The 19,538-nt window shown below is 38.2% G+C and overlaps 1 protein-coding gene across 3 annotated transcripts in view; it reads right to left on the reverse strand.

Annotated features, from left to right (window-relative positions):
- The window catches only part of NCOA3 (nuclear receptor coactivator 3), a 119,758-nt gene that overhangs the window by 53,817 nt on the left and 46,403 nt on the right, over positions 1-19,538 (reverse strand). For 2 of the 3 annotated variants that reach the window (XM_061210235.1, XM_061210233.1), the window contains exon 2: positions 4,012-4,093. The exons of the other annotated variant lie outside the window; for it this stretch is intronic. The gene's annotated coding sequence lies outside the window, so the exon portion shown is untranslated. The remainder of the gene's footprint in view (positions 1-4,011; positions 4,094-19,538) is intronic. 3 annotated transcript variants of the gene reach the window in all.

Consider the following 19,538-nt stretch of genomic DNA (forward strand, 5'->3'; position numbering starts at 1 on the left):
TCCAAGAATTTATCCTGAAGGTACACCCCCAACAATATGAAAATATATACTCATGAGGTTATTCGCTGCAGCATTATTTTAATCACAAAATACTGGAAACAACCTAGATAATATCCATACATAGGAAACTGACTGAATAACCTACATGCACATAATGGAAACTATACATCTGTGTAAAAAATAAATGAGACTGGGGCTGGGAAAAGAGGCAGTGAGGAATTGGTGTTTAATGGGCACAGTTTTCAGTGTAGGGAGATGAAAACATTCTGGAGATGGATGGTGGGGACAGCTGCAAACAGTGTGAAGGGACTTAATGCCCCTGAGCCGCACACTTAAAAGTGGTCAGAATGGTGAATTTTATGTTATGTAAAGTTTACCATGATTTTTAAAAATGAATGGGAAAGATCCCTTTGGCGTGATATGGCATTATTTCCAGGAGATATCAGTAAGTGAAAAGAGCAAAGTGCAAAAGAATATATATGGTATGCTACCTTTTGTGAAAACAAAAAGAAAAAATAAAATATATTATACATATATCTGCTTCTCATTACAAAAAGAAACACAGGGAAATACTTCAGAAAACACTGAAGACAGTTTCCTCCAAGAATGGGGAAAATGGGGTAGAAAGGATACAGAAGGGAATGTGTATCTTCTGTAAAATTTTGACTTTGGAAAATGTGTTCATATTCTACATAATCAAAACATAACCAATCAGAATGGGAAGGAGCATTTTAAAACAAACTGAAACTCAAGCATACAAATAAATAAATCTCATTTCATTTCAAACAAATACCATAACTACATTGTGCAGAAAGTAAGGATGGGAAATAAAACTGGGGAAGGAAGGGAAGGTAGGAGGAGGGAGGACTAATTCAAGTAATTTAAGAATACAGGATTTTACACCTGAAACTAACACAACATTGTAAATCAACTCTACTCTAATAAAAAGTAAAAAAAGAAATACAAATATGCAAATCTTACAAAAAAGTCGGGGGGGACTTCCCTGGTGGCACAATGGTTAAGACTCCACACTCCCAATGCAGGGGGCCTGGGTTCAATCCCTGGTTAGGGAACTAGATCCCACATGCATGCCGCAACTAAGAGTTCTCATGCCACAACTAAGGAGCCCGCCTGCCACAACTAAGACCCGGCACAACCAAATAAATAAATTAAATAAATTAAATATAAATATAAATCAATCAATCAATAATTAAAAAAGAATACAGGATTTACTCTCAGTCTTGGGCAAGACGGTTATGGGGAAGTGGAGAACTATATACAAATTCTTCACTCACCTTAAGTAAGTTTGTTTACTGTAGTGAAATGGTCAAGCAATTCTGAAATTATTTTAGATGTATTATAGGATAGAGCAAAAGAGTAAATGTACTGACAATGTTGGGAACCAGAGTTCTCATGGCATAAAAACGAACATAAAGGGACTTCCCTGGTGGCGCAGTGGTTAAGAATCCGCCTGCCAAAGCAGGGGACATGGGTTCAATCCCTGGTCCGGGAAGATCCCACATGCCGCGGAGCAACTAAGCCCCTGCCCTACAACTACTGAGCCTGCGTTCTAGAGTCCGCGAGCCAAGACTACTGAGCCTGTGCTCTAGAGCCCACAAACCACAACTACTGAGCCCGTGCGCCGCAACTACTGAAGCCCGCGCACCCTGGAGTCCATGCTCCGCAACAAGAGAAGCCACCACAATGAGAAGCCTGCGCGCCGCAACGAAGAGTAGCCCCCGCTCGCCGCAACTACAGAAAGCCCACACGCAGCAACAAAGACCCAATGCAGCCAAAAATAAATAAAATTTTTTTTAAAAAAGGACATAAAAATATGAAATGAGGTGCAAAGAAAGAACCCTGTAGATGTGGAGTGAAATTGGACATACTGACATAAACTCATGATTTCTAAACTACATATATTCATGTTGCTATGAACGTGTATATACGAACAAGTATGTTTATGTATGTACGTGTACAGACATTCATATATTTCCTAGCTGTGTCCACTGTAAGGGTCAAGAAGAGAAGACAACCCAGAAGCAACAAGGACACCTACCCTCCAGCACCCAGGGATCTTGGTCTCTAATACTGTTCTCCACAAGGACACAGGAGCGTGATTAAAAGAGCTCCACTGGGAATGGAATGAGAAAACGACCATTTTGGAACCATTACGGTAAAAAATTAGATCAGACAAGAATCATCAATGAATGCTAAATCTAGGGCAAATTGTGACGAGAATCGTGGTACCAGCATTGTCTCCCCCACAGACTGCTTACTGCTTGCAAAAGAAGGAAAAACTATACAGTGGAGAAATCTGGCAACACCTTGGCCAAGTGATCAAAATTAACATCCCAATGAGGGACAGAAGACACCATGTGCCTCCAGAAGTTGTGCATCTTTCTCAGGGGATCACATCACCTATGCAGTATTCCAGCCAAGAACGCATAACCACATTCTAATTGCAAGAAAACTTCAGACAAACAGAAAATGAAGAACATTCTAATAAGGGAGGGGAAGGGTTGTGCTCTTCAAAAATGTCAATGTCATAAAAGACAAAGAAAGGCTATGGAAATATACCAGGAAAAGGGAGGCTAAAGAAAAATAATAACTACATGCAGTATCTGACCCGAGACTGGTTTCTGTTACAAGAAGCAAGGGAAATGCTGTGAGTGACCTTATTAGGTCACCTGACAAAACTGGAATATTTTGTCTGGATACATTTGTATCGACGTCCATTTATGAAGCTCATAACTATACAATGGTTATATGAGAAAATGACCCTATAAAGCAGAAGTATTAGGGGAAAGAAGCACACTATATATAACATACCCTCAAATAGTTCAGAAGAGAGAGAAAGAGAGAGAAGGAAAGAGTAAAAGCACACATGAATGCAAATAATAAAACCAGAGAGTGTATCTGGCTAAAGGATATCTAGATGTTTTTCATACTCTTATTTTTGTAACTTTTGTAAATTGGAAATTATTTCCAAGTAAAGTTTTTTTTTTTTTAAGATAAATACTATGGAGATAGTTCTCTACTATGTTCAGAATATAATGGGTATATACCATAATTAATTGAAGGATTTTATAGGGAAATAGCAAGAGCTGAGGATGGAGGCTTAGATAAATTCCCAAAGGACTGTTTCAAATACAACAGAAGGGAGTTTGTACTTTTTTTTTCTGTAAGCCAGGGACCAGTAGCACAAAGCTTAGAACAGAAAAGAGGCTTGGTTAAAGGGGTATATTTAAGAAAATTTTCTAGCAAACTTCCAAGTAGGTAGAAACACTATAGATAAGAAGCAGTTAAGGGACATTTGGACAAACACAAGCATGAAATTAAGGGGTCTTGGCCTAGGAAGCTAAGATTGGTAACAGAAAGTTGAACAAATACAGGAGACATGAAAACAGAAAACCAGATAAGACCTGTTTACTAAATATATCAAAGGGGGGTGGGATTCAAAGATGACTCACATTTCAAGCCTAGCTAACCAAGAGAATAATAATGTTACCAGCAAAAAGAAATTTAACTAGCTAAGAAAAGCATAACTGCTTTCTTAGCTATCAGACAACTTTTCTATTCTCATTTTTCCTATTCTGATGCAATAATAGAAGTCAGGAGAGGAGTTAGATGAAATGTTGCACACCAGCACAAGCAATCCGGTGAAACTGGTCTTCACAAGGTGAAATAGTCAAAATGGGTGGGGCTGATTCAGATTTTGACTATGTGCCATTAAAATATTCACACATAAGGAAACAGTGGGCAGGTGACAGTGTCTCATGTTAAACCGTAACATACAGTTCCGACCCTTCCCCCGAAATTTGTTTGTATATAGAATACACATATATATTCACTTATTCCAAGTCCCTTCATTCAACTAATAGTATTATTAAAGAGGAAAGCATGACACATAAAATAAGCTTAAGATTAAACCATAAATCAAGAAGAGGGCAGTACCTTCAGAGGGTGAAGTCAGAAAATTACAAAAGATCCAAAGTAAAACTGAATTACCTGGCTAACCAGTCAGATGATGTTCAAGTAGGAGTTTATTTTTATTGGTCTCTGACTCCACTGTTCAGCAAGTATTTTGATCCTGAGAACAAAAAAAAAGAAAAGAAAAGAAAAAGAAAAGGGTGTTGATTTTTATTGCCCTTTCTTTATATAAGTACTATTATTAGTCACACACAAAATAACTTTTCCCACCTTCCCCTTCCCTGGACATAAGAAACAAACAATAACAACAAAAAGCTATCAAGTATAAGGCCTCTTCCTGGGAATCTGAGCTCGATGCCTTATTTTGCCATATATTACTACTTCTGCTAAAAAAAAATTTTTTAAATAAAAAAAATAAAAATCAGGCAGGGCATACACAATACAGTCTGTCACAGTTTGTAAACATGGATAACACAAAGTGGAGATAAAGGAGATCACCTTCAAGTCCTGAAAAGTGATGAAACCAGCTGGGTAATTTGACTTGGGACGTTCCCACCAGTCCAAAAGGAATGTTCAACAAATTAACAATTTAAAATAATATAGGACTTCCCTGGTGGCACAGTGGTTAAGAATATGCCTGCCAATGCAGGGGACATGGATTCGAGCCCTGGCCTGGGAATATCCCACATGCCGCGAAGCAACTAATAAGCCCGTGCACCACAACTACTGAAGTCCGTGCACCTAGAGCCCGTGCTCCTCAACAAGAGAAGCCACCACAATGAGAGGCCCGTGCACCACAACGAAGAGTAGCCCCTGCTCGCCGCAACTAGAGAAAGCCCGCACGCAGCAATGAAGACCCAATACAGCCATTAATTAATCGATTAATTGATTAATTAAATATAAATATCCTGTCAGAAGCTAATTAAATACTGAAGTCCAAAAAAGATAAATACCCACCAGATGGATGGATAAAGCAAGCAAGGAGAAGGGTAAAACAAAAAAAAGCCCTGGATATTTTCTTCCCCTCTAGGAAAGGGTGCATCATTTGAGTCACCAACAAAAAATAATTTTAAATGCGAGACAGGTAAGTGAGGGGCAGTTCTTCAAAATAAACTGCAATAAATACATGAACATAAAGAACAGCAGACTTTGCACTTGAGGAGATGTGGAGCAGGCTCTAGTGCAACAAAAAGTGAGCCAATAAAAACATTCAAAGATTCAACATCACCTTATGATTTTCCAAATGTATGAATAAAGCAACAATCTAACTATTGCTAATTCTAGAGATATCTATAAAGACAAGAACCATAACTATGCCCTTAAATTAATAGCGGAATTGGCAGGTCTGTTGAGAAAGGATGGAAGAAAAAAATGATATATTCACAAGTTCCGAGTAACAAATACATCACAGCCATGGCCAATCCGCATGTAGCATATACAAGACAACCAACCACAATCTAGCTGCATGATGTGAAGGGTCTGTTGCACTTTTGAAACTCAAATTAAAGGTGCGAAAATGGGGGAATGGGGGTTGAGGATGGAAGGACATCACATTATAATGTGGATCACAAAGGGAGAAGAGGAAAATCCAGGTAATATATCAGTGCCATGCAATTAAAGTTATAAAAGGAACTGATATATCTAGTACCAGGTCTATTGATAAGCACAGTAGTCTCTAGCTTATAACTGAGAAACATGCCAGAAGTAAGGTGGTTCTTGGACTACATCTTCCAATGCACGATAGTATAGCTAGTTGTTAGCATAATGGCTAAAGGGCAGAAGCTTCAGAGCCCACCAGATCTAGACTCAACCAACTCCCAGCTCTTTCACTTACTGGTTAGGTACCCCTGGGTCAACTAAAGACATCTTTGAGCCTTAGATTTCTCATCTTAAAATGGCTATCACACCTCCTAAGGCTCTTGCGAACATTAACTGAAAATGCTTAAATTACTTATTAGTACCTAGTATATAAATGCTCAATAAATAAAAACAATTATTAGCCAAACAAGACTATCTGACACATAACATAACAAGAATTACCAAGCACAGTGAAATAAAAAAATAGGAGAAAACACAATCATCAGTTTTAGTTTTTAAATGAATTCAATGTTTTATAACGTGAATTTTTTTTAATTTTTATTTTATTTATTTATTTTGGCTGCATCGGGTCTTAGTTGTGGCCCGCAGGATCTTCATTGTGGCACACAGGATCTTTAGTTGCGGCATGTGGACTTCTTAGTTGCGGCACGCATGCAGGATCTAGTTCCCAGACCGGGGATCAAACCCAGGGCCCCTGCATTGGGAGCATGGAGTCTTACCCACTGGACAACCAGGAAGTCCCTATAACTTGAATTTTTATATCCAATTTAATTAGAGGACAGTGAAGGGGGAAAAGGTAGGCAGAAGTCCTGTAAAGAAATCCAAGGTTTTCTGGCCCTAATTTTAAATCAAGTTTCACTTCAGAAATGGTTCTTTTGTTGTTGCCCCTTTTGGGGGTCTAACGGGGGTCAGTGGGGTGGCATTAGTACCTAAGAACAAGAGGGGTGGGAAGGAAAAGGAATTTGAGTCAGAATGTACCTAGTACCCTAATGACTGACCCGGGAAACAAGTCTGCTGCCTAACGTGAAAGGTTGGCGAGAGAGCTTAATACTCAAATATTGTTGTACTGCTGGTGAGAACTATCCAAAGGAGTGCTGACCCAGCCAATCTGTACCCCATAACCCCCAGGACCCAAAGGAACACCGTCTACAAAATTCTCCTCTCCCAGGAGGTATGCAGTTGGATTAGAGAGGTCCCCAAATAGTCAAAGATCAATGACTGGCTTGCCTACCAAGAACCTGCAAGGAGCAGATGGTCTAAAAGGTACTATATACCAGGATCCCGTAAAGTATGGAACTGTTGGGGAACTGCAGTTAACTTGCTTAGAACCAAGATTCTTCAAAGGCAACAATCAAAGCAGATTTCCTGGGACTGTACTTATTACCTTCATCAAAAATAAGCTTATCCTGGGAATTCCCTGGAGGTCCAGTGGTTAGAGCTCTGCGCTTTCACTACGGAGGGCTCAGGTTCAGTCCCTGGTTGGGGAACTAAGATCCCGCAAGCCGTGCGCCACAGCCAAAAAACAACCTTATCCTTACCCTTTTTCGTAGTTTGGACTTTAGTCAATCACACACACAAAGTCAAATCAGACTGACATAAAAATTGAATGACACAACCCCAAAATATTAAATATCGCAGTGGGGGAGGGGGCAGGGTATGACATTAATTTTTCTACTATAAATAACATAAAGGTGACTAATGAGATCCACATTATCAAAACCTGCACCACTAGAAAGCTATCGGGGCTTGGGGGAGATCAAACTGAGCTTTGTTAATAGCTAGTCTGAGAAGGTGTGCCTCGAGGCCAGAACAAAGAATCAAACTGGGGGAGGGGAGATGACAGAGAGGAAAATCCAAACTACATGATGCTGATGCTTGGAAACATCAACTGGACAAAAAGAGGCCACTGAATATTACTGAATGTGTTTTTCTTTTGCTGTTGAACATGGAAGGGGGCAAGGATTCTACTACTAATCATATTAAACTCATTGTTCTTTCCATGCTGCTGCAGGCAGGACTCCCAGGTACTCCCTCCTCAGTTCCCTAAAATCATAGATAGAGATGGGGAATCACCATCTTTGGGAAAAGCCAGCTGTTGCCCACTCATCTTCAAAGCACTACAGAGTAAGTTTGTGCACCAACTAAATGTCAGGTTACTTAAAGATTACATAATATTGGCATAAACTAAACTTAAAATTTTTTTGCAGTTGAGATTATTTACCAAGCAATAAATATATCCTTTGTCAAAACTGTAACACCAGATTTTACTTGCAACAATCAACTGCAACCAATTTGTAGCTATAATGAAAGGGGAAAAAAGGATATAAGTTTAATACCATATGAAAATTTAAGGGCTTCCCTAGTGGCGCAGTGGTTAAGAATCCGCCTGCCAATGCAGGGGACACAGGTTCGAGCCCTGGTCCGGGAAGATCCCACATGCTGCAGAGCAACTAAGCCCATGGGCCACAACTACTGAGCCTGTGCTCTAGAGCCCACAAGCCACAACTACTGAGCCTGCGAGCCACAACTACTGAAGCCCACATGCCTAGAGCCCGTGCTCTGCAACAAGAGAAGCCACCACAATGAGAAGCCCGTGCACCACAACGAAGAGTAGCCCCTGCTCGCCACAACTAGAGAAAGCCCGCGCACAGCAACAAAGACCCAACATAGCCAAAAATAAATAAATAAAACAAATAAATTTATTTTAAAAAAAGAAAATTTAAAATCATATAAAAAGATGCTACTGTTTTTGAAGCTGTATAAACTTAACTCAATAAAAGAATTTTCTCTTTAAAATTTATTATTTAGCCCATAATTATGTGTTCAAGTAAATAAGGAAAAATGTATTTGGTACCCAAGAGAACATTGGTAATACACTGATGACAAACTTTCAAAAATACCATAATCTTTTTGACAAGGGGAGCAGGAATGATTTCAAATTACAGCACACACAGGCCTAGTAAAGTAAGGACAGGGTTAAAAAAAAAAAAAAAAAAACCTGACATGTATTACCACCTATCCTGTGATGTACACTAGAAAGGAGCAAGCTGATTTGTCGTAATTTATTCTACACAGTCATTTAATAAGTTATAATAAATGTTTAGTTCTATGTGGAGCCAACCTGAAAATTTAAATGAGGCAGTTAAAAAAGAAGCCTTGATTTCAGAAAACCTAGTTTTTGGAAGTTCAGATTCATAAAGTGATCTTGTGGGAGGCATCTAATTCACTTAAACTTTTGTTCTGCACCTATTAGATGTCAGGCGCTGCACAGGCACTCAAAAGTATAAGCAAAATACGGTTCCTGCTGCTAATTAGGAAAGGAGAAGCAGGTACAAATAACCACTATAGTTTCCGAAATGAAAACTGTGTTCATTCAGTAAACATCTGCTGAGCATCAACCTGCTACACTGCACCAGAGACCAGGGATACAAGGAAGAACCAGAAGATGAAGACACAGAGTCTGATAATAATATCAAAGGAGAGAAGAGAGAAGGGCAGCCCTGCCTTTTTCATAGGATTGCTGTGGTAACTATAAAGCACTATTTACACGTGAATGAAAGACAAATCCAAAACCATTTACCTCAGCCAAGAAAAAATAAAGGGGGGAGAAAGAATTATTAACGAAATTTGAATATACAGGTAACTTCTGCAATTATTTTCCATAGTTAGAACCGAAATGCCATTTGAGTTTCTTTATAACAAAAGACAAAAGCAAAGAAGAAAAAACTTTTGTAAAATGTTAGTTATTTGTGTAAAAATCGTGAGAGACAGAGGAAACATTAATGGGGTGTATAAAGGTTGCTGAATATGAAAGCTATTTTTAACTCAACACATTCAGGAAATCATGCCATACATTTTGCTTGCATTAAGATACTATCCACTGATGAACAATGGCAGTAAATATAACCATTCTGCATTTTTTAAATTACCTTGAGATTAAGGAGAAAACTAAAATAATCCGGTTGGCAGACCAGTTTATTAACAAGCCCCATATCTCTGGCTGAGCTGTAGTTAGTAATGACATGGTTGCTAAAACAGGCATGAAGCCAGCCGCTTGCTGGTGCTTGTTCCACCTCCCTCTCCCTCATCTCCTGGAAAAACTGCATGCAGTGCTGCAAGATCACACAAAATAAATACAGGAAAGGGGGTGGGAGGGGTTGGGTGGAGAGGTGAGCTGAAGCTCTGGGCTCCACCAGTGGAAGGCGTTCCACAAGAATTGCTACAGGGTCAAAAGTTTACAGTGGTTTCAATTTCACCTTTTAGCAGCCAATCAGGAAACAGAGACTGTACGCTGACCCTCAGGCTGCAAATGAACATTAACTCATTGGCCACCAGGATTGCCTGTATTCCTTTTCTTGCAAGGCTTTCCTTTTTCTTTTTTTTTTTTTTGGGGGGGGGTGATGGTAGCAGAGAAGGAGGCAAAGAACATTTTAAGTTCAAGGTGATGATTTTATTGAAGACCATGTATTTTAAACAGGTATTTGAGGGGAGAAATGATCGAGTAATTTTCCTTGAAATTATCCTGTAGTATCTAACAAACCAATCATTAATGCTGGTATGGAGACAAAGAGTGAACTTAGGCAAGTTAAAGAGATAGATTTATCTCCACGAGGCTGCAATTCTAAGAACAATTTATAATATGATGAAAGATAATGCTGGTTATGTTTTCAGTAAATGCTTTAAAAATAACTCAGATATTGAAGACATTTAATCAAAGTATTTATCTAACCCCAATTTTTTATTTGCATAGATTCTCCACCTCCTCTCCTAATCATTAATATAAACGTGCAACATGCCTGTACTTTTCATACTGTACATCTACCAAAATGCAGGTACAGCTCCTAAGGTTTAAGCTTTCTTTTCCTGTATTTCTCTCCTCAAACAGTTAGGTACACAGAAGTGACTATGTACAATAAACTCAAGAGTAAACCCCTTGGCAATAGACTCAACTACTCTCCAATTCTTTTTTTTTAATGTAAATTTCTCCCAAATGCAGAAAACATCAGTAAACTAATCCATTACTCTTTCCAACATTCTATATTTAACACTGAGCAAGGTTAAAATGAACATCTGTACTATACACACCTTAACCAGCCTACATTTAAAAACTACATTTCTGTGACGCGTTACATGATAAAAGTGAAAAAGCTGTATTAACTGCTCTATCATAATGATCAGTTAAATACTAATAAGCAATTGTGTGAATTTGTAGTTAGAATATTTCTCATTAATACAATAGGTGGTCGAATTTTAGCAGTCTTGTTGACTTAATTTTAAGTTACATTTATAAGGCCCTGTAGGTGGTACCACTACCTAAGAAAATGATTCCATGTAGGGCATTAGTTTTCTTACCCAAACCAACAGAGTAAGACACCACAGTCATTTCTGAACACTCAAAGATAACCAATATACAAAAGTATCTTCCTTAATATATAACTACTAAAGGGCCCCAAAATAAATTCATAGGTATAAATTTTCCACAGCAATTTAATGTAGTTAAGATAGTAAATAAACCTGATCTTAATGTAGAGGGATTTTTTTTTAATTCAGCATTAAAACAAGTAATTTTCTAGTAACAACTCCCAAACCTTCATGATCTAGGTTTATGCATATTTGTCTATAAAGAGTCTTTACTTTTAAAATCTAGGTGTTTTTTTAAACATGGTTTGCAGAAGCTTTTTTAATGTATTAAATTGGAGGAGTCTTCTGTACATCTTCTTTTTACAAGATGGCCTCATTCTGAAAGAAAATGGATGCGATAAAATTTTACATCAAGTCAGCATGTTAGCAAGAAGCTTTTTGTGTGTTCTGAATTTGATTAATACAAGCCAAGGTCACTTCCTGAAAGATGCCTACCATTGCAGCTGCAGGCAAACTAGGCTCCAGTGTAAAGCTGGGGGAAGGGAAATGGGTGATGGCATTTATTAACACTGAGATGGGCTTCCATCTCCACCAGCAGCAATTTAAGGAGGGGGAACAAGAAGATCCCAGAATTCCTGGCATATAAAGATTAAAATATTTGCACTCCTTAATATTTAAAAACAGAAATTTAATCAATATATAATACTCATGTCAAAATTACATCAAAGATATCCTCAACACTGCAATACATTAAAACATTTCACTTAATGCTATACAAATCATCTAACACCAGACACTAAAGTAAACTTAGCATTCAACACAAAACGACCTGTACTTGCTATGCAAAACGTCTACAAAGGCAGATACAGGCCCTTGAAGAAAATAGAATCAGAGATTCAAATTTCTCTTATCTAAAACTAACAGTGGCCTAAAAGTCATGAAAGCAGAAATCCAAAACACACAAGTCTGTATTGCAAAGTATCTGCAAAAGTTTTGTACTGTAATTCAATTTAATTTTCTTCTTACCAGCATGAATACAAATATTATGTCTCTGTACTCAAAAACATCATCAAGATATACATTATCAGCAACCAGAACAAACCTTCTCCCTGAATAATTAATAATAGCAAAATTTAACTGAGCAGTTACTATGTACAGCTAGGAAACTATATTAAGTACTTCACCTGTCCTCTTTGAAGTCCATATACATTTCAACTAACTGGATAAAGTATTAGGTAGAGTCTGGAAATCTACACGCTCCTTATAATTTTCTGTATGTAACCTTGGACAAATTAGATTGATTTTGTGTGCCTCATTTTTCCTACCCACCAAATGGAAGATATGCCTGAACCAAGATTTTCCAGAGATATATCATCAGCAAACGTGCTTTTAATGATTGTACAGTAAACACAAAACCTGGCCTTTTTTTTTTTTAAATCATCAACATGTTCAAAGCCATTTTCTATTTTCTACATAAATTGAGAATATAATTTTGTCCCTCCCTTATGCTCCCCACCCTTTCATTCTGATTGAAGTTTGGTTCAACTTCAACAACAACAAAAATAAACAGATATTACATGTGCAAGTTCGATCAAATTGATGCTGCTTTTTTTTTTTTTTTCTTTTTTTTAAGTCTTATACCTTTCAGTGACTGGCAGAAAAAAGCTATCATTTAATGGGCACAGAGCTTTCTATATACCTAAAGGGCTTTTTTAAATCATCTTAGGAAAAGGAAGGCAACCAAGCAAAAAATACTATGAGAAGTCCTGAATTCAGAGAATCTAGTAGTAGTATCTAGTGGTATGGCCAAGGAAGGCATTCAGAAGAATTCAACAAGACCTAATCATATGCCTTTGAGATGGAACAAACTCTAAAAACAGACTAAGGGTAAAATTAGTTATTCATACTCCTTCTCCCCAGGACACCTTGTGAAACACTGAGGGGGAATAAATTTTTCCTCAATTTCTCCTATCCTCTATATTCTTTCTTTCCATCACATAACTTATTCCAAAAATAACTCAGAACAAAGCATAGAGTTAAACAGTAGGTAGCTAGCTTCTTGCCACAGACCAACCAGGGTATGGAAGGTGCAATTTTCCCTCGCATCTCCAACTAAATCATTCTTCTCCCCTGGTTTTATCCAAGTACCCAATGCAGTCCTCACTTGGCAAATAAGACAAACTAAACTGGGGACACAGCAGTAGTTGCCTGGTCTTCCTCCCGTACTAATGCAGCTTCTGTGCCAAAAATAGAACCTAAAAGGAAATACTGACTATAAAATAAAAATAAACAAAATATTGGCCTGCATGTCTTCTTGCTCTGTCAGAGTGGTTCACAGACATAAGTTTGAGAATCACTCTTTAAGATTCACAGAGTGTTTAAAAAAAAAAAAGATTCAAACATTTTTTATGGCTTCAAACCAGATGGACCAGCTATCCCATAACTGAAAATTTCTGTTTAAAAAAAATACAAAGTAGTATGACACATAAAATGGTATTATTAATCAGTAATAATGCAGCTATGGCCATATGCTTATCCTTTGAAAAGCACATTAGACTATAAGCCCCAAATGCACCTCTCAAGTGAAAAAGCCAATATGTTGTCATTACATTCACTCCACAATGTTTGCTGAAATTATATCATATTCCACAGGACTGCTATTCCAGGTTCTGTGGATACAATGGTAAACAAGACACAAGGCCCTCACAGAAGTCCTTAAATTCAGAGAGCCTCATTCCTGGGCAAAGGAAGGTGCTCAGAGGAGTTCAAAAAGACCTAAGCAATGAGATAAAATAAACCCTAAAGATGGACAAAGGATAAAATCACAGAGCTAACATTTTACTGGATATTAACAATACACAAGATATTTCCAGAAGGTATTTCCAGAAAGTGATTAAGCCATAAAGGAAATAAATAGGGTGTGTGATATAAAAGAGGAGGGAGGTAGGAAGAGGGAAGTAATTTCAGGTCAGGGAAGGGCTCTCTGAAGATGCAACATTTAATCTGAGAACTGAAAGGAACCAACCATGCAAAGAGGGTTCCAGGCAGATAGCATTGTATATAATAGCACTAACAGATAATGAAATTTATATATTTATGTACATAGGTAGATATATATATATATATTTTTTTAGCCACACCGCGAGGTTTGTGGGATCTTAGTTCCCCAATCAGGGATTGAACCGCGGTCCTCAGCAGTGAAAGCGCGGAGTACTAACCACCGGACCACCAGGGAATTCCCATGAAATTAATAATTATTAATGATAATAAAATAGATAATTGATTAAGTCTAACAGTCTCAACCTTCTTCCCACTTCTAGTCTGGGACCCACACTGCAGGCCAACGGGAACTTGAAAATTATGTGTTAGTAACCTGCTTCATTTTAAAACTTACGTTTAGGGCTTCCCTGGTGGCACAGTGGTTAAGAATCCACCTGCCAATGCAGGGGACATGAGTTCAATCCCTGGTCCGGGAAGATCCCACATGCCACGGAGCAATTAAACCCATGCGCCACAACTACTGAGCCTGCACTCTGGAGCCCACGAGCCACAACTACTGAGCCTGAGTGCCACAACTACTGAAGCCCACGCGCCTAAAGCCTGTGCTCCGCAACAAGAGAAAAGCCACTGCAATGAGAAGCCCGCGCACTGCAAGGAAGAGCAGCCCCGGCTCGCTGCAACTAGAGAAAGACCACCGCGGCAACAAAGGCCCAACACAGACAAAAATAAATAAATAAATAAATTTTTAAAAGATAAAAAATAAATAAAACTTACGTTTAATAAAAATCCATGAGAGATCCATACTTAAAGCCAGTATACAACATAGCTTTCTAGAAAGTATTATTCGTAATAGATGGGACAAGGAAGTATTAACTAAAAACAATATTTAATAGATTTAGAGGAAAAAAACAGATTCAAATTCCAGCTCTCCTAATAATAACGTTACCACCACCACCCATTACTTCCTCTATAAATTACGGAGAGCATCTCTTGCCCTACCTATCTCAAAGAGCAGTTATGAATGACTGAGATCCTCACTGCCACCAACATTGTCAGAAAAAGCCATGTCTCTTAAGTGGAAAAAAACATACAGCCCATCCACTCATTAAGGGAGACTCCCAGGGCCTCACACTTGAGTGTATTTGTTATTTAAACCCAGATTATTAGAATATTGTGGGTATCTGGCTTCCCAACTTTACAGCAGATTAGAAGGGAGAGACTATTAGAAGCAACAAAGTAGTAACAACAAGAAAGCAGAGCTAACTGGCAGGCAAAAGATAGTGAAGGAAAATAGGAGAAAAAAAACTTTTTTTAATTTAAGAATAGCAAATACAAAAGCTCTTAAAATTAAAGTGTCCTAGACTCAGTCATTCAACCTAATGAGAAACACTCCTGCTTAATTCAGGAGGTAGAAGAGGTGTCACTCACAGCAAAAAATAATAAAAATAATATTCCTAATGTCCTGAATCATTAAGAAAAGATTAAATACACTTAGCACACTGCTTGAAAGGGGGAAGTTTGAATACGCTTAAGGATTTCAATTTCCGAGGGTTAATTTTTTTTTTTAAACAAGCTTTGTGCTATAATGGTTGTTTTTGGCTATGCACAGCAACCATCTGGGCTTCTCTGCACCGTTCTGTTCTATTCCCAGCCACTCCCCATTGTGGTGCTTAGAAGCAATGGAAGTATTCACAAGGCAAGCAGCAAAGGTTAGAAAACCTGGGACTTAGATGATCAACAGTTTAGGCAAGAAGGGGCTTCCACTAAGTACAACACAAAATCCAGAAGCCAGAAGAAGTCAGTATTTTTTATTTTTCTTTTTTTTTTTTTTTTTTTGGCCACACCATGAGCCATGAGGATCTTAGTTCCCCAACCAGGGATCGAACCCATGCCCCCTGCATTGGGAGCGCCGAGTCTTAACCACTGGACCACCAGGGAAGTTCCAAGAAATCAATACTTTTAAACATATTAAAAATTATACCAAAAAAAAAAACCATAAAGTTAAACATCAACTGGATAAATTTGGTGCAATTTGAACACCAAGATAATAATGGTAAAGAATTATAATCTACTGAATAAACTAAAATTTCATAAATCCACAATAAATATAAAAATATATACACAGGACTTCCCTGGTGGTGCAGTGGTTGAGAATCCGCCTGCCAATGCAGGGGACACGGGTTCGAGCCCTGGTCTGGGAGGATCCCACATGCCGCGGAGCAACTGGGCCCGTGAGCCACTACTACTGAGCCTGCGCGTCTGGAGCCTGTGCTCCGCAACAAGAGAGGCCGAGATAGTGAGAGGCCCGCGCACCGCGATGAAGAGTGGCCCCTGCTCGCCGCAACTAGAGAAAGCCCTCGCACAGAAACGAAGACCCAACACAGCCAAAAATAAATTTAAAAAAAATATATATATATATATATACACACACACACACAAAGGGAAAGCTCTTCTTTACAGCAGAGAGCCAACAAATACAGAAGGAATGATCGAACTGGAAAATCACCATTTGGAAAAGTCATAATCATCATTCATTCAAGAGGCAACAATCATCAGTGGAAGCTACACCTAGTGCTATAAGTTTACGGAGTAATAGGGTATATCCATAATCACAGACTCAAAACCTCTAAACCCCACAGCAAACTTTATGGTTATCTCCCAAAAATAACCTTACAATGGAAAAAGTAGCAGAGACGACTGCAACCAAATGGTCAATGTTAGCATCGTCAAAGACGGGACTGATCTGGTTAGACGGACTGAGAGCATGTCATGTCCATGGTATTCCTCCCTGAAAAGTGCAGAACTTGAATCTAAACATGAGCAAACACCACACAAGCACAAACTGAGACTTTCCTAACATAACTGAAGTATCAATGTCATGAAACAAAAAAGCAAGCAGAAACTGTCCCAGATTAAAGGCGACTAAAGAGACATAAATGAATGCAGTGCATGCAATCTTGGATTTCCCTTCCCTCTAGAAGACATTATTGAGACAACTGGTGAGATCTGGATAAGATCTACAGATTGTGTCAAAAATAATTTCATGATTTTTATAATCATAGTGTGATAATATTAAAAAAGTCCTTGTTTTGAGAAAATAAAATATTTAGGAGTAAAGGAGAATCATGTCTGCAACTTACTCTCAAACGGTTCAGAAAAAATACTTTTTTTTATTTTAAATGACAGGACAAAGCAAATATAGTAAAATGTTAACATTTGAAAAATGTGAGTGAAATGTACCCTGGGAGTGTTTATATTCATCTTGCAACTTTTCTGGTAAGCCCCAAATTAAGAAGAAATAAAAAATAAAAGATGCAGGGGGCACAAGTTCAATCCCTGGTTGGGGAACTAAGATCCTGCATGCTGCGCAGAGCGGCCAGAAAAAAAAAGAATAACAAATAAATAAATATTAAAATTTTTAAAAATAAAAGATAAATAACAGACCGGGAGAAAATACCTGCAGTGGTGCATAAATAGACAAGGAATGAAAACCCAGAATACATAGGAGCTCTCACAAATTAGTAAGAAAAGACAACACAAGAGGAAAAATGGGCAAAGAATCAAAATAGGCAGTTCACTGTAGTACAAATGGCAAATAAACACATTAAAACATGCACAACTCTTCCAAGGATTAGGGAAATGTAAAATAAAAACAATGAAAGAAAATTATACCAGTTGGCAAAAATTAGTAATTTAAAGCAAGTATCCTTTAGGCTCAACAAGCCCATAGCACAAGTACATCAAGATACAAAAGATATGTACAAGGATATTCAATATAACACCCTATAAAAGAGCAAAATAAGGGAGGAGGGAACAAATAATGAGCATCAATAGGGGAATATAAACTCTAATTAGATGCAAGCTCCTAGAGGTAAAAGACTAGCACGTTTTGTTCATTGATATTTGTCCCCAGTAACCGACACGTGACAAGTACTCTATATATATTTGCGAATTAATGGATAAATGGTTAAAGAAAGGACACTCAAAATGGTGTATTATATAGCCATTGAAACAAACACAGTAGATCTACAAAATAATCACCTAAAAAGATGCCCATGGAACAACTAAAAAAAAAAACTTGCAGGCAACATATAACATGATTGTTTTAAAGTATGAGAACATGTCTACATAGATACATCTGCTTATTCCTGGGGGAAAAGTAGAGAAAGGTACACAGAATTTGATGAGTGATTAAACTGCAAGAATACTTTAACTGCTGTACTTTCATCATGGAACAGAAGTTCCTGTGCCACAGGCCCAGTAGCTGTGGCGCACGGGCTTAGTTGCTCCATGGCATGTGGGATCTTCCCCAACCAGGGCTCAAACCCGTGTCCCCTGCACTGGCAGGCGGATTCCTAACCACTGTGCCACCAGCGAAGTCCCAGGGGAGAAGTTTTTAATAGGCAAAATTTGGGGTGAGAGCTGCAGGGTGTGTGACTTTCTTCTGATTGGTTGGTGGTGAGGTAACAGGGCAGTGTTCCAGGAATCTTGTGCTCAGCCAGAAGTTACCATCCTCCACCTGGGTGGGGGACTTAGTTCCTGCAGAAGATATTATGTATATTCCTTCAGGAGGAACCAGGACCCAGCCCCAAGGCTGTACTATTGTTTCTTGACTGCTCCTCCTTTCTTTCTGCATTCCCTCCCTTCCCTGATTAACAACTGTTTGATTCTGCCCTTTGGAACGCAGGGAAGGTCAAGGAGGCTAAATGAAGCCTATTTCCTACAAACAAGAAACAGGGGACAAGGAAAGGATTTGTACCAGGGAGGGCCCCAAGGGTCCTGCTCCATTTCACTTTGAGAGGTGGGATTATGACTAACTTCGTGTTATCACTATGTTTAAGTAAAAACTAATTTTTTTTTTAATATTTATTTATGTATTTATTTGGCTGCACTGGGTCTTTAGTTGCAGTAAATGGGATCTTTGTTCCCTCATGCGGGGATCTTCATTGCAGCATTCAGAAACTTTTCTTTTTTTAAGTTGCGGCATGCAGGGTCTTTAGTTGCAGCATGCAAACTCTTAGTTGCGGCATGTGGAAATCCAGTTCTCCGACCAAGGATTGAACCCGGGCCCCCTGCATTGGGAGCACAGAGTCTTAACCACTGGACTACCAGGGGAGTCCCAACACTGAATTTAAAGAAGATGCCATTTTAAAAAATTAAGCTCTACAAAATGTTAAACTTCCTAATGTAATATAAAATGAACAGATTAGGAAAACAATTATGTAACACACACCAAGAGTCTTAAAAATCTTTGATCCAGATTCTACTTCCAGGAGTCTATCCAAAGGAAGTATTAGAAATGCAGACAAAGCTTATGTACCAAATGTTCACACCAGCATTACTTTTAACAACTACAAAACAGAAGTAGCCTTTAAAATATCATTTAAAGTTCTGTACAGTTACACATAAAAGGAAGATGCAGAAATATATAGAAAATATACACATAGGAGAGAGAAGAAAAATTTAGGAAATGGACCAAAATATTATCCCCAAGATCACTAGGTACCTTTTCCCACTTTGAAATGGCCCACAAATTTCCAAAATTGGCTTGTTTGGCTTTTATAACCACACAACAATATGGAGCATGTGACAAGGTTGTAATTTATTTATGTATGAACATTCCTAAACCTTATTTTACATTTGAA

Source organism: Eubalaena glacialis, chromosome 13 (genome assembly GCF_028564815.1).
Source record: "Eubalaena glacialis isolate mEubGla1 chromosome 13, mEubGla1.1.hap2.+ XY, whole genome shotgun sequence".
NCBI classification, from domain to species: domain Eukaryota; kingdom Metazoa; phylum Chordata; class Mammalia; order Artiodactyla; family Balaenidae; genus Eubalaena; species Eubalaena glacialis.